This window comes from Dasypus novemcinctus, chromosome 11 (genome assembly GCF_030445035.2).
Source record: "Dasypus novemcinctus isolate mDasNov1 chromosome 11, mDasNov1.1.hap2, whole genome shotgun sequence".
NCBI lineage: Eukaryota > Metazoa > Chordata > Mammalia > Cingulata > Dasypodidae > Dasypus > Dasypus novemcinctus.
The window spans coordinates 28594841-28610870 of NC_080683.1; positions in this window are offsets into that span (position 1 = coordinate 28594841).

Sequence of the window (16030 nt, forward strand, 5' to 3'; positions counted from 1 at the left end):
TACTAAATTCTTTGTGATTTCATTCAATTTTTAAATTTAAGTGGTATTACACAATAGAATAGTTTTGCAGAAATAATCTGTTTATAAGATCAATATATTATAATTTATAATAAATACATTTATTGCTATCTTTTAACATTTTGAAACGAAGATAGTTGTGACTTTGCCTAATTTACTGAATCATTAAGGATAATATGCCTCTTAAGAACTGCAGAAGGCATTATAAGGGCAAAGTAAACCAAAAAAAAAAAAAAAGCTAAAATCTATAAATAAAAAGTTTAAAGAAGTCCTCAAGAAGGATCCACAAACAATCAAATACTCATTGTAGAATGATTGATTCTTTTAATGGGATTACAGAAATAAGGAAGATCAACTAAAATGAGTTCTATCAATGTATAAGATTAAAATATTATATATTTTACATGCATCAGCAATTTAACACTCATAAAATGTCTGTGAGTGCCAGTTTCCTCTATTTACAGAAGAAGAAAAAAATCTTAACTACTAAAGAGGTTAAGCAATTTTCCAAAGTTTCATAGTAGTAAATACAAAAGTTGGTTATTAAATCCAGGTATATCGTATTCCTCTATCCTAATTCCTAACCACTTTTGCCTCCCCAATTATAATTATATCATTTTTATACTTGGCAAACTATCAGGAAATACCTGTTACAAATAGTCTTCTCTGAAGTACCAACACATGTGTTATCAATTGGAAAGCATTTACCTGTAACAAAATGACTCGAAAATAAGAAATACATGTTATTTCCCATAACAAGAAGTTCAAGGCAAACCACATTTAGGGTTGGTCAACTCCGGATCAATGTTATTTTTGAGGACCCATATGTTTCATTTGTGACATCCTCATATCACTGAATGACTGGCACAGTTCAGACTTTAATTGAAGAAATAAAACTGTAGAGATTCAAAGGACTATAATTGGCTTAGTCATATAAGAATTGAACTCCTGAGTCGCTGAGAAAAGAGTGGGCTCCCAAAGAAAATCAGAATTCTACAAGCAAGAATGAATGAGAGAGGCCTTTTGGCTAGGGAGCCAATGGTTTCTGCTACAAAAGATTATTCTCTTCATCAATTAGATGAGGTATATCATGACCTCAAGCAAATAAACAAGATCTATAAACATATAGAAATAAATTTATGCTCCTAAACACCAAGAAACAGTTTTTCTCATTCTAAGAAGAAACTCAAACCCTATCACTTCAGGATTTTATTTCTATTTATCAATGAAAAAAAAAATAGCTAGTAGGAAAACAATATTAGTTGTTTTGCTATCGAAAGAACTTTGGGATCATCCATTCACTGAGGGTGGTAATATTGAAGGCTGTGCAGTTAAAAAGTCACAGAATAGGCAAGCTGATGTAGCTCAGTGGTTAAGCGCCTGTTCCACATGTATGAGGTCCTGGGTTCAATCTCTAATACCTCCTTAAGAAAAATGTCACCGAATACAGTGAGTGGTGGAGGATTCACTGCTGATGGGTTCTTCTCCTTTTCTATGATTCAAATGAAGGGCCCTTTACGGGACTAATTTATTGGTTGTGCCTTGCTAGTAGCACTAGTAAGGCTAAAGGATCAAGTGTTTCTCAGGAATAAAAAAATTCCAGGGAGGAAAGAAATCCCTGATATCAAATAATGAGCATACCATCAAGGACAAAAAGGTGATGCTAAAAGTGAGATATAATATATAAAAGGAAACAATGGGTCACAAAGAGGAAATTCAGAAAAAAATATGTGACTGTCAAGGGCAAGTAAGTTCCATAGACACCCTGATATTTTTGGAGTGTTTAAATCAAAATTAGCCTCAGCCAATATAAACAGGACTAAAATATCGTAATTTAAAAATATGTACTAGGAAAGGAAAGCAAAATTTTTAAGTGCCCTTCAGTTCCTCAATAATAGAGGAAGAGATTGAGGATAAATTTTGAGCAGTTTGACAGGGTGAGATGGTTGATTAGAGCATAAAGATTTCTTTTGCATTTCTGTACGTATATTGGACCTTGATGAAACTAGCATGTGGTGATCAGTAGTGAGTAGGACAGGGAGCTCTCAACACTATGGGTAAAAATATTGAAATGTATGGGGATTATTACTATTATTATTATGTGAGGTACCAGAGAATGGGGATTGAACATAGGACCTCATATGTGGGAAGCTGGCCTTAACCACTGAGCTACATTGGCTTCCCTGAGTTGGCTTTTTTGCTGGTTTTCCTAGTTTGTTTTTTGTTTGTTTTTTCAGGAGGCACTGGGAACCAAACCAGGGACTTCCCATAAGGGAAGCAGGAGCTCAACTGCTTGAGCCACATCTGCTTCTCTGTATGAGAATTATTTGTTGTACAAACCATTATCTTTGTTCCACTCCATTGTATTTGTTCTATATTCAAACCATACAACTAGAAATAAGGAGAGAAAATTTTACCATACACAATTATTTTCCAGATTGTCCTGTGAGTACCATGGGTTTCTTTTGGGCACATATATTAATCTGTTTTCATCTTTTCTTCATCCTTTCCCTCATCTTGTTTTCCTTTTTTATTTTTTACATATTTCTGTTTCTTGAAGGATAGAAGAGAAACAAACTGAGGAATGGGGAAATCAGCAATGGACAAAAAAGAGAAAGATTGGCTAAAAATGGCTGACAAATAGGCACTGTCAATATGACCATTTAGATAAAGTCTAGTCATTTCATACTCAATTTCCTTTCACAAATGCTTTTCAAGTGAAATATTTTCTCAAGAAAAATAAGCACATCCCTCATCACAGAAATGTTAACATGAGGACAATTAGACATAGAAGATGTATTACTCAGGGTTCCCCAGAGAAACAGAACCAATAAAATGTGTGTGTGTGTATGTCTCTGCGTGTGTGCAGGACTTCCTTTAATTTAAGAAATTGGCTAATGAGATTGTGGGAACTGGAAACCCTGAATTCCATAAGGCAGGCTGAATTCCATTGGGCAGGGAAATTCCAATAAGAGTGATGTTGGGGTCTTGAGTCTAAATTCTTAGGGGAAGCCATCAGGCTGGAAATCCTGCAAAGTGCTAATGTTGAAGTCTAAAATAGATAGTGGAGGGCAGCAGACTGGAGACTCAGAGAGAAGTAGAGGGTATAGACTTGAGGCAGAGTTTCTTCTTCCTGTAACCCTCAAATCTTTGCTCTGAAGTCCTCCAATGATTGGATGAGGTCCACCTACATTATCAAAGGTAAATCCCTTAAAGTCAACTGATTGTAAATGCTAATACCATCTGTGAAATGCATCCACAGCAGCATCTAGGCCAGGTTTTGAACAAAACACTGGATACCATAACCTTGCCAAGATGACATATAAAATTAACCATCTTTGCAAGTGAAAGGATAAAAATAAAACAAACCAAAACAAACCAAAATTAACCATCACAAAAGGTGAACTCAATTCTAGGCATACAAATTTCTTCTCCCAGTTTGTTGGTCAATCAAGAAAAATGTGTTTCTTGACCAGAAAGGCAGAAAAGCCTGCGGAGGAGTTCAGAACTAAAAGTTAAAATAAACGAAGCAGCATGGTGGAGAAACATTCTAAGCAGAAAGAAGGACAAGTGCAAAGTTCTTTGATGAGATTGAGCTATATATGTTCAAAAAACGGGAAACCAGAAGAGCTAGAATGAATAAGAGTGATCAAAGAATTAAGCAGGAAACATGTAGTTAATGTAAAGGAGTTGGATTTTATTCTGATGGCAATAGAAATGCTTCCTTTTTTTTAAAAAGGGAATATAACAAATTAGTTTCTAAACGGATCTGGCTGTAGTTTGGAAAAAAGATTGAAAGTGGACAAGAAAGAAGATGGGAAAACTAATTGAGAGACCATTTCTGTATCCAGGAAAGACATGAATGCAGATCAGATGATTGTCTCTGTGGAGATGTGAAACATGATCTGATTTGGAATTTAGATGTTGGAGGTAAAGCCAAAAAAATTCGTTCTAAGATGACAGCACAACTCTGTGATGAATTTGAGAGACACTGAGTGGACACTTTGAATGGATTGTACAAAGCATAGGACTGTATAATATAATGAATCCAGTGGTGGAAGATGAACTATGGGTAACAGAACAAATATGGGAACATTATCTCATGAACTATAATAAGTATATAATACTAATATAAGGTATCATTAACCAGGTGGGTTGGGGGAAAATCTGTTTTGGTTTGGTTTGGTTTGGTTTTTTTTAGGAGGTACCAGAGATTGAACCCAGGACCTTAAACATGAGAAGCAGGCACTCAGCCATTGAGCTACAACCTCTCCCTGTTTGTTTTGTGCAACTTTAACATTCAAACAAAGATTTTGCATAGGCAGTTGTTACATAAAATCCCACAGTGAAGTCTAGCTTGATGGATATTATTTAAAATCATAAAAATGGAAAAGATCACGCATAGCGAAAGACTGCGGGACAAGATTGAAAAAGTCTGAGAAAAATTCCATGGGCCATTTCAATATTTACTGGTCTGAATGATGAAGATGAGACAGCAAGATTACTGCAAAGGGGCAGCCACTGAGAACTGAAGGCCACCAGGGACAAACCGTGAGGAAAGAAGGTTTCAAAATCAACAGTGTGTTCACAATGTCCGTTGTTACCAAGAGATTGAATAAAATGAAGACAGGGAATTGAATTTTGGTAAGATAAAAGTCAATGAGATCTTGAATACAGCTGAATTTCATCAGCATGGTGGAGAAAGAAGCAGGATTACTGTTGACTGAAAATGGAATGAGAAATAAGGAAAGGAAGACAATGACTATAAACTCTTTTGAGAAGTTTTGTATGTAAAGGACACACAAAAATGGGAGTATACAGGTGGAGTATCTGTGAAGTATGAAGTCATCAATTAGTAACTTAAGAGGAGGAAGTTAGAGATGTGAGAATGAAGGAGAAAGTGTGAAATGGTTATCTTGGAGAATGGGTAAACAAATTTACTAGGGAAGTATAGTAGAAGCAACATTGTTAAGCTGGTCTGGGATGAAATCCAGATTGGTTTACTTACTTGTTCACAATTTGGTTGAGCTATCTAAATTCTCTGTGCCTCAGTTTCTTCAACAATTAAACAAAGAGATCAGTAACACTTATACAGATTTTAAAAGAATAAAATAGTTTAAATATATACGTGTGCATATATATATGGATGGTATATATATCAGAATAGTTTCTGGCATATGGTACAGAGTACCATATTTTCTATTATAAATATAGCTATTATAATTATTCAAATCACCTTGTTGCAGATTTTCTCTAGGTTCTTGGTTAAGCTACAAAAGAAAATGAATTTTAAGAGCAAGCCAGTTTAGTTAGGCCAATAATTTATTAAGGAAGCAAGAGAAGAGAAAGGGAAGAAAATACCAGATAATGGGTCCCAGGTAAAGAGGAAGGGGCTGAAAAGATAAAGAGGGTTGAGTTACAGACTACAATTCCCCATTATGGATTACAAATTCCCAGGTTTACTTGCATGCTGATCCAGGTTTGGGGGGCGGGGGGAGGGGAGGCAAGAATAGGGTAAAAAACAGGGCAAGGGAAAAAGGAAAAAAGAAAGGCGATTTAGCTTCCACGCTTGCTTTTTAAACCATTAATTATTCTGCCCCTTTGCTAATGTACGGGGAAGAATCCCAGTTGTTTGCTGTTTTGACTGATTATCTCAGCCCTCAATCCTCTGGGAGGGCCCAACGATAAGGCCCCTTGAAATTATCCGGGGCTTTTCCTGATTCAGGAGGAAATCCTGTTCCAAATGGGAGTTCTCACGACATTCTTCCAGCAGCCATCTTGTGGAGTATCGGTGGCCATATATTTAGGGCAGCGGTTTTCTGTCATGTCACAGATTCATCTATTGATTCCCTAACTAGCCTGCTTTTAGTTTTGTTTCCAAAAATCAAAACATGTCTGTCAGTAGCATTGGGTGATTTTTCTCCATCAATGAATAAGATGCAGATAGCTGGGTTTTAACACAGTTGGGGTTTTGCCAAATGAGCTCAATGGAAGGAAAAAAAAAACTTCATTACAAAAGTTGTTTAATGTTGAGCTATTATAGTAATGATGAGAAGACACCAAGGAGGTCACAGACAGTGAACAATGGTTGGGTCAAAGTATGTGTGTTCTCACTGGGATCAAGAGTGTTGGAGTGAGAATGCTGATATAAGAGAGCTGGCAAAGTGGGAGGAGAAATCAATTTCAGAAGTTACAGTTCAAATAATTATGAGAGTGGTAGCCTGAGTTGAGGGGCATGTTGGGAGGAAAAGATAGTATAAATGAGGAGAGTAAGGAACTGAAAGGCCAGACTGTTAAACAGTTAACATACAGGAAGGTTAAAGTCACCAAGGATAATAAGAGTAGTGAGGGAGGGAAAAAATAAATAAATAAATAAATAAATAAAAACAAAGAAAAAACAGCCCAGCACTGTAGACATCAGTGAATGGAAGAATTACAATAGTAGACATTTAGTAGATGAGAAAAAGACCAGTACAATATCAAGTTTGATGGATCATCAAGTTTGATGGGTCATCAAGTTTGATGATAGTCTCTTCTTTATGTATAAGACTCTAAACTTACTATAGTGGAAGCCCTAATATTTTAATTCATAGCTAGGCTAACACAGAACTTCTGAGATATTTCTTAGTAATAAAAGCAACTTTAAAAATATAGCAGGTTAAAAAGTTATATTATCTCACAATGTAATACAATATGTATGAAAACATAGTAAATATGTATTTACTCATAGTCTGATCTCTGAATCCCCTATTCTGGAGGATGGGAAGCATATTTAAAATTGCCAGTAAAAGGTAACCCAAATGCCTATTCAGGTGAACTCAGTCCTTCTATGATAACTCATCAACTCTTTTAAATTTGAATTTTTAATTGGAGGACTTTATCTCCTCTTTTCCTTATTTTCCTCATCATGAAAGTGTACTTGAATGTGCATGCTGCTTTCTGTCTTTGCAGGTCTCTTCTGTAGAGTGATACTAAAATTTGAAAACTACCAGCATTATATCTAGTTCCCTAATATGAAGGGCAAGGAAAGAATAATGAAATAGAGACAAATTAAGGGAAGCAGATGTGGTGCAAGTGATTGAGCTCGGGCCTACCACATGGGAAGTTCTGGGTTCCTTTCCCAGTGCCTCCTAAGAAGAAGAACAAGACAGTGTGCTGACTGCAACAGGCAGGTGTGGTGAGCTGATGCAACAAGATGACAAAACCAGAGACACAATGAGGAAAAACACAATGAGAAACACAAAGCAGGGAGCAGAGGTGGCTCAAGCAATTAGGAACCTCCCTCCTACGGGAGGTTCCAGATTCAGTCCCTGGTGCCTCTTAAAAGAAAACCAGCACACAACAAACAGAGACAGCAAATGCAAACAACAAGTTGATGGGGAGAAATAAATAAAATAAATCTTAAAAAAAGACAAATTGAAAGAAAATTTAGAAGGTAAACATTTGCTATTTAGATGGATGACAATATCATGCACATGACACAAAGGTATGGATTAGATCTACAGTAAAATCATGGTTCTAACCTTCACTGACCTGCTCAAAACCACCCAACAATCTTTATGGTTTTCCCACTGTTTGTTCCAGTTTTCCATAAAGGTAATTCAAACCATCACCACTTATTTTAAATTTTTAATCTTTTCTGTCCTCTTATTAGATATTGCACCCTTTTTAATACAAAAATAAATTCTTAATTTAGAGTCTGTATTAGATAGGGTTCTCTAGGGAAACAGAATCAACAAGAGATAGCTGTAAATTGTATGAGATATTATGAGTCTCTCACATGTCATATTATCCACGTAATTATTAAAATCTTCCTCTGCTAAAGTCACCCTTTGGTGACTTCATGTGGGACACAACTATTTTCATGTTTTTTCCCCACTCATAAAGGTCTATCCACATATGTCTTCCCCAGACCTCTTTGTCACCAATTTTCCAATCATGTTCTTACAAGTCCCTAACCATCCAGCCAAACCATTGGCAACAGCCCATGAATCAATGTACAAACTCATTTCTGGCCATTTCTTCTGCCAAGCAAAATGAACAACCAGGTACACTGCTCGAAGTTCTGCCCACTGGAAGGATTTGCCCTCATGACTGTCCTTCAGGGATTTCCCAGAAAAGGAACACAGTGCTGCAGCTGTCTACTTTTGGATGCTACCTGTATATCATGTAAACCAGGCCCAAGTTTTCTCTTCCTCAGTCAACTGGTTGTAAGGGACTGCCCAAGAGGCCAAAGCTTTGGGGTGAGAAAGAGAAGGTAACATGGCAGTGGTGGTGACCATGGGCATTTGGGCTACTTCTTCATATAACTTACTTGTGTCTTCAGGACCCACTTGAGCCCTATCTCATATAAACCACTTCCACTTTATTATGGAGTGCTGCTGTCCATGCCCAACTTTATGGTTTGGTGGGTCAGAAATACCCAGCTCATGATAGGTAACTCAGGTGTCATGGTAACTTGATGGCCCATGGTTAAGCCTTCAGTCTCTACTAAGACCCAGTAGCAGGCCAAAAGCTGTTTCTCAAAAAGAGAGTTGTAATCTGCAGAGGATGACAAGGCTTTGCTCCAAAATCCTAAGGATCTACATTATGATTCTCCTACAGGGGCCTGCCAAAGGCTCCAGACAGCATCTCTATTTGCCACTGAAACTTCCAGCACCATGGATCTCAGCTTACACAGCAGCCCGGACTTGTCACAGAGCCTCCTCTTGTTCTGGTCCTCTGACCCGACCCGTGGGTCAATCGAACCAAGACCTGAGGGAGGGAGCGGGAATGAAAGGGACAAGAGACACAAAGAATGGAGACAAGACAGGATTCTGATCAAGTCACGTTTATTGAGGGTCAATCAGGGGTATTTATAGCCAGGAAAGAAGGAGGTGGTACGTACTGACGACAGCGCATGTTTCAGTAAATGATTGGGTAACTAGATTTTCGATTTTCGCGCCACACGCATGCGCAGATGGTTGTTTGGCAACGTCCGCAGAAAGACTTTCACCCGCTTTAGGGAGTGCCCAATCGGAGCTCGGGGGAGTGGCATAAGGATGGAGAAATAGAAACTTAACTACTTCAGCGAGGATGGGGAAATAGAAACTTAACTGGGTTAGTATCTAAGATGGCGTTTGGTAACAAGATGGCCGATACAATACCAGTGCCAGAGGCAGCTTCCCACAGTCCTCAATCAAAACTAGCATCTTTTCTGGTACCAGAGTGGCACACCCAAATGAGGAGTGTATTGTCTCCAAAATCCGAAGAGACCAAGTAAGCATTGTGCCTCTTTTTTGGTTGTAGGAGGGGCCATATGCAATTGCTTATCCTTCACTTTAGAAGGGATATCTTGACATGCCCCACACCCTGGACACCTAGAAATTTCACTAAGGTGAAAGGCCCCTGTATTTTTGTTGGATTTATCTCCCACCCTCTCTCACACAAATGCCTTACCAAAAAGTCTAGAGTCTTTGCTACTCCTTGCTCACTGGGTCCTATCAACACGATATCATCAATATAATGGACAGTGTGATGTCTTGTGGGAGAAAGAGGCTATCAAGATCCTTGTGGACAATATTATCACATAGGGTTGGAGAGTTGATATAACCCTTAGGTAGGACAGTGAAGGTATACTGCTGGCCTTGTCAGCTGAAAGTACTCTGTTTCTGGTGGTTCTTACTAATGGCAATTGAGAAAAAAATCATTTGCCAGATCAATAGCTGCATAACAGGCACCAGGGGATGTGTTGATTTGTTCAAGCAACAATACCACATCTGTGACAGCAGCTGCAATTGGAGTCACCACCTGGTTAAATTTATGATAATCTACTGTCATCCTCCAAGATCTATCTGAATGGGATGTGGTGGCAATCACCAGCCCTGCATCCTTCAAATCCTTGATGGTGGCACTAATCTCTATAATCCCTACAGGAATCCTGTATTGCTTATGATTTACTATTTTGCTAGGTGGGGGCAGTTCTTGTGGCTTCCCCTTGACCTTTCCAACCATAATAGCCCTCACTCCACAAGTCAGTGATCCAATGTGAGGATTCTGGTAGTTACTGAGTATGTCTACTCTAATTATGTATTCTGGAACTGGGGAAATAACCACAGAATGGGTCCCTGGACCCACTGCACCCACTGTAAGATAAGCCTGAGCTAAAATTCCAACAATCACCTGACCTCCATAAGCCCCTACTCTTACTGGTGGACCTCAGTGATGTTTTGGAATTCCTGGAATTAATGTCACTTCTGAGCCAGTGTTTAATAATCCCTGAAATGTCTGATCATTTCCTTTTCCCCAATGCACAGTTACTCTGGTAAAAGGCCATAAGTTTCCTTGGGAAAAGGTGGGAGGAAGATTAATTGTAAAAATTTTTGAAAGTTTAACAGGATCCTTCCCCAAGGGGACCTGGTCTTCTCCTCATTCAAGGGGTTCTGGGTCTGTAAACTGTCTCAAGTCTGGGAATTGATTAAGGGCTGTGATTCTCTGCATCTGTAATTTGAGTTAGGGTTTTGTTGACTCAACCTCGAACTCTACTGCATATACATATCCGGAAGAAATTTTGTAGACTGCCCATCTATTTCACTTCTAGGTACCCCATGATCTATTAGCCAATGCCATAACTATGCCACTCAGACTCTTTTGAGTGCTGCTTTGAATCTGCCTTTCGTTGCAGTAGCCACACCCACCTTGTCTTTAGCAATTAAGTGCTGGGTACCTGACATTTATGGGACCGAGATCCAATCATCCCCATAATGTTTAAGGATTCTAATTCTATTACAGTAATATCTGAAGTATAGAGAACAACCACAGAGCTCTTTAGGAAAGATGGAGTAAATCTTACAAAATTATTCCTCAAAGTCCTGGTTAAAGGTGTGACCTCTGGACATTTCCTGGGGTTGGTGGGCAGGTCTAACATGGTAAATCCATTCTAGCATTCCAATCTCTCTAAGCCTTTGAATTCCCACTTCTACTATATACCAGGGCAAATTGGACATCTCAGCCTCAGACATGCTAGGCCATCTTTTGGTCCATGTTTCAGTTAGCCACCCAAACAAACTGTTAGAGCCTTTTCTAACCCCTCAAGCTACAGCATTAAATACAGAATTTCTACTTAGTGGGCCAAACCAATAAATTCAGTGTGGTCCAACTTTATATTCCTTCCACCACCATCCGACACCCCCAGCATCCATTCCTCTCCCCAATCTCTGTTCACATAAACTGGAAAACTCATGCCATTTCTTCAGAGCACATGTAGAAACTTTCACATCATTCATGGGGTGTTTAAGTTGCAAATTTGAAGCCCTTAGCTCATCTCTTTCTTTTACAGCTGTATCCAGAGTATCTAGGAGGAGCCAGCCAATATCATTATACCTTTCGACTCCACAAAACTCTGTTAAAGGTTTTGAAAATACTCTCACACAGATCCTTGCCTCTTATAAGCTAAGAAATAGGGGAACCAAGTGATGATATTTTGTGCACCTCCATTGCCAACACACACAATGGACGAGCAGTGGCCTCTCCATTATTGGAAAGGAAGTCATTAGTACCTGTGAGTCCAATTAGAGTAGAGAGCCAATTGCAAAACTCCCAGAACCACCACAGACTTCCCATGTTTAAGATTCTGTTCCTCAAGAGCCACTCCTGGCTGTATTAGTCAGGGTTCTCTAGGGAAAGAGAATCAATAGGAGTTATCTGTCAATGGTAAAGGATGTTATAAGACTCTCTCACTTGACCATGGGGATACACAAGTCCAGGTTCTGCAGGCAGGCTGCAACCAGGGGCTCCAATGAAAGTCCAATTAAAGTCCTTGATGAGTTTCCAGGAGATGTTGGCTATCCAAAGATGAGTTGGGAAATTCTCTCTGAATGCTGAAATCACTTCCCCTTTTAAGGCATTCAACTGATTGGATAAAGTGTCTCATTGCTGATGGCAATCTCCTTGGTTGGTCATAGATGTAATCAACCATCTATGCAGTAAGTCACTGATGACTAAAGCCCCTAAATGCCCTTGTATTACAAGTAGCCCAGTGCTTGCTTGACCAAACTACTGGGTACAGTTACCTGGCTGAGATGACACATTAGCTTAACCATCACAGAGTCTAAAAAGGTCATAACACATCTTTCTCTGGTTTTAGGACTACCTAGTATGCTAGGAACTAGCTGTGGGGATTGTTTTACTCATTATATACATTTATAATAAAATCTGTAAGTCCTCACCTCCAAAAAAAGATGGAACCTTAGCTATAAGAGTGACATGATAATTCTAATTAACCAAACGAACACTAATTCCAATGCTTTTTTATCTTTCCATCATCTGATTGTTGTATAGGCAGCTTTCTTGTTTGCAAAATGTCTTTTTTTTTTTTGTATTTTGGCAGCACATCCCATTTACACCCTCTTTATTTGGTATTCTGAATTAAACAGTAAGACAACATACGAATCTTGTCATCTTGAATATAAAAGTAAAGTAGATTTTTAATAGTCTTGAAAACTATTCATTCTTGAACAATTACAGAATAGGGATTAGGAAAAATTTTTATCAGAGTTGAAAATTTATAACTTGAGTTTTTACATTTTTGAAAGCTAAAATAATTTAACATTTCTCCATGAAATTTAAATCAATAATTCTATTTAATACTTAAAGTATCTATCAGCATTGAAAATTATTTCAACTAGACTTATAAAATTAAGGTAGAAAAATATATTTGTTGTTTTAAGTTTCCTTTTTATTTTGAGAACTAAAAATGTTACTAATATTCAGCTTCTAAATATACATATACATGCACACACACACATAGTACTGGATATTTACTTTACTGTAATAAAAAGCCCTGAATCTTCTGGTGTCAAGAATATATGACCATTCACTATGCCCATCCTTGAATATTTTGAAGCACAAAGTGTACCTTAGCATAAAAATAACAACCCCTCAAACAGGTGGTTAATGTAATTTTCATTTCCTTAATGTATACCAGAATCTAAATTGCATCCTGCTTTTATTTGAAACTCAACCATTCAGTTATGGTAAACCAAGGTGAGGGGAATTTTATCTTAAGACTTAAGTAATCTTTGCCCCATGTGTATCATGATACTTGGGGAATATATTTTCTTAGGATAACATATGGTAGAATGATCTTTCAGATTACCTGTTGTGACCCTGATTTTGCACAATGGATGTGGGGGAAATGTGCTTCTGATTAAAAATGTCCTAGGGGGATGCAATTCTTTATGAATATAAGGTGAAGAATAGCTATGGAGTCTGGTCTGTGTCTGACAGCTGGTGCATAGTGCCTTGCATCAATAAAACTCATATTAACTCCATCCTAAGTACTTGCTATTGGTTCACACTGGTGTGATTCTACAAAGAACTATGGATTTGAAAACCTCTAATATAGGTTATCTTCTTGGACAATGCCTAATATTCCTGAAAAAGGGCCAAAGTCACATCAAATACATAAATAAGTGCACAACAGCTATGTGTGGACTCTGTTGTAGATGCTTTGAGGGCCACAAAGAAGTTTAAAGACATGACTTCTCTCTTTAAAAAATGTTTATGCCAAACAAGACATATACATGAGATACCTTAATAAGAACTTTATCTTAAGGTTATAAAGACCAGAACTTACGGAATTTCTTCTCAACTACATAAATTCACTTTCTTTGTGAAATGATCCAGCCACTCACAAACTATCTCCTAGGTTGTGTACTGCATAATGCTAAGCCTAATAAACAGTTCATTAGAGTCAGGTAAAATCTGATTAGAGGTTGATTTATCTTTTATTTTCAGATACTCTTTCCCCAGTCATAGTCTTTCAGATTCCTCCATATTCAGTTTATCCTCCAACATCAAGCAGGACAGCATAAAGCAATGACAATTATTACCTAATTATCCTTCATTACACATCTCTTGCTTGTTACTACACTGGTTTTTTTTTCTGGAAATTATTTACAAGTTTACATTCTGATTCATATCTGCATATCCAGTGCACAGAGACAGTTATGACAGCCCCATCTCTGATAGAATATCAACTCTATGGCCTATAATGGGTAAGGAGTTGACCAAATCCCCTCTCCTCTGTCAAAAGAATCAGCAAGGTAATAATAATTAAAAACAGATTTGGTTCTCATTCCAAATGTTCCTTAGCAGCCAGCCATAGGGGGAAGAAGTCTCTTCCTTCTTCATATTTGTTTAGTACCAAGGAATCAGTGTGTTGTTTCAGAAACATTTATTGGAGTAATAACATCACATGATAATATAAATTATTATTAAGCAATTTAGTCCTTTTAATTTCTGTCTTCTACTGAACAAATATATCAGTGGAGAGGGGCACATGATGTAGAAGAGCTCATTTGAAACTGGCGAGGCTGGAGCCTGTAAAATTTCCAAGCATCTGCCAGGAGAATTATTTGGTACATTTTAATTTTATGAGCTCCCCATTAACCAACTTGTGTGCACACATCCATATTTCCTTGTGCTTCAGCTACAATGGCTTTCTTTGAGTTTCCCAGATGCATCATGCTCCCTCCTTCCAGAGGGTCTTTATAAATGGGGTTCCCTTACATGAAATGGTTGTTTCTTCTCCTCTTATATTTAGGACCCTTGCTTTTTCTTCCCCTCTCAGCTCACGCATCATGTCGTCTTTGGCCTTGCCAAAGGTCACAACCTGTGTTATACATACACTCTTAAAGAATGATGAACCTCTCCCTCATATCACTTATTATATGTGTACTTGTCATTTAATAATATTTACTGTGATTATTTATCTGTCTTCCCTCTTACATAGTTCCATTAATGAACCATTGGTGATTTTACTTCTCATTATATCCACCAGTGTTAAGTAAAACTTATTCCCTTTTTGGTGTGACTAATATAGGTAGTTGCTTTTCCAGGATCCAATCTCACCCTCCTCCTTACATAGAATTATGATTATGTTTGGGGTGGCAGTATGCCCAAATAAAATATTTGAATTCCCAGACTCTTCAACAACTAAATATGACAATGTGACCCAGTTCTGGCCACTGATACTTAGAGTTTATGGAAAAGCTATAGTTTTCCTGATAAAAGGAGACAAATATAGCAAGACTGCTATTGACCCTTCTTCCAGCTTTGAATGTGAATGTGAAGCTTGGAGCTATAATAGCTATTTAGTGACCATGAGGAAATCATCAGAAAGATGAATGCTAACATGACAAAGATGGTGGAGAAGAGAGAGGGAAAAAGCAGATAGATGGCATTGTAGTGAGTTGTGGTCATACTAAAAGGGATGGACTTCCAACCAAAATAGGTTCAGATATGAGACTGATGTTGCCAGACACACACACATATACCAAAAGAGTATGCAAAAATGTGTTACTCGCATATTTAAGCTTTCTTAGAAAAGCTTGGAACTAACCAAAAAATGGATTAATGAAGGAAGTAAGAAAGGGGTGAGTAATCATGATTTTACTGTGGTTGGAGAGTAAGGCCAGGATGAGGACTTAAACTAGATTTAAACTTCCTCACTTCACTTTGTGTGTTTTGAACTTCGCCACCAATACCTAGGCTTTCTAATCAGCTTTCCCAGATGCAGCACAAAACAAGTGGGTGGGTGGGTGGGGAAATGGAGCTTGAAAGTTGATAACAATCAAACATCAAAAATAGAGTCAGAATTTTTTTAACATATTTTTTTTTAATTATAGAGGGGTGTGAGAACAACCATCACACACATACATTCTTGTTATTTGCAGGCAAACACAATCTTAACTCTACAGTAGATACTCAATAATTAGTAGATAAATTATGAAGAAATAAATAAGAATTTATAAGATATCCAAAGACTTAGCTTTACAGACTTTCTGGATCTCAGCACTTTTTTTTCTATACACACCATGCCCTTTAACTTGGATATTGTGACAAAGTAGTGAGGACAGAGGTTATAAGCAAATCCATGACATGGTCCATAATTGTCTATAGACACTAGAGGTTGAGAACAGGGAATGGTTAAAAACAAGGATAAGTAATCTTATGGTAAATGATGAAGATA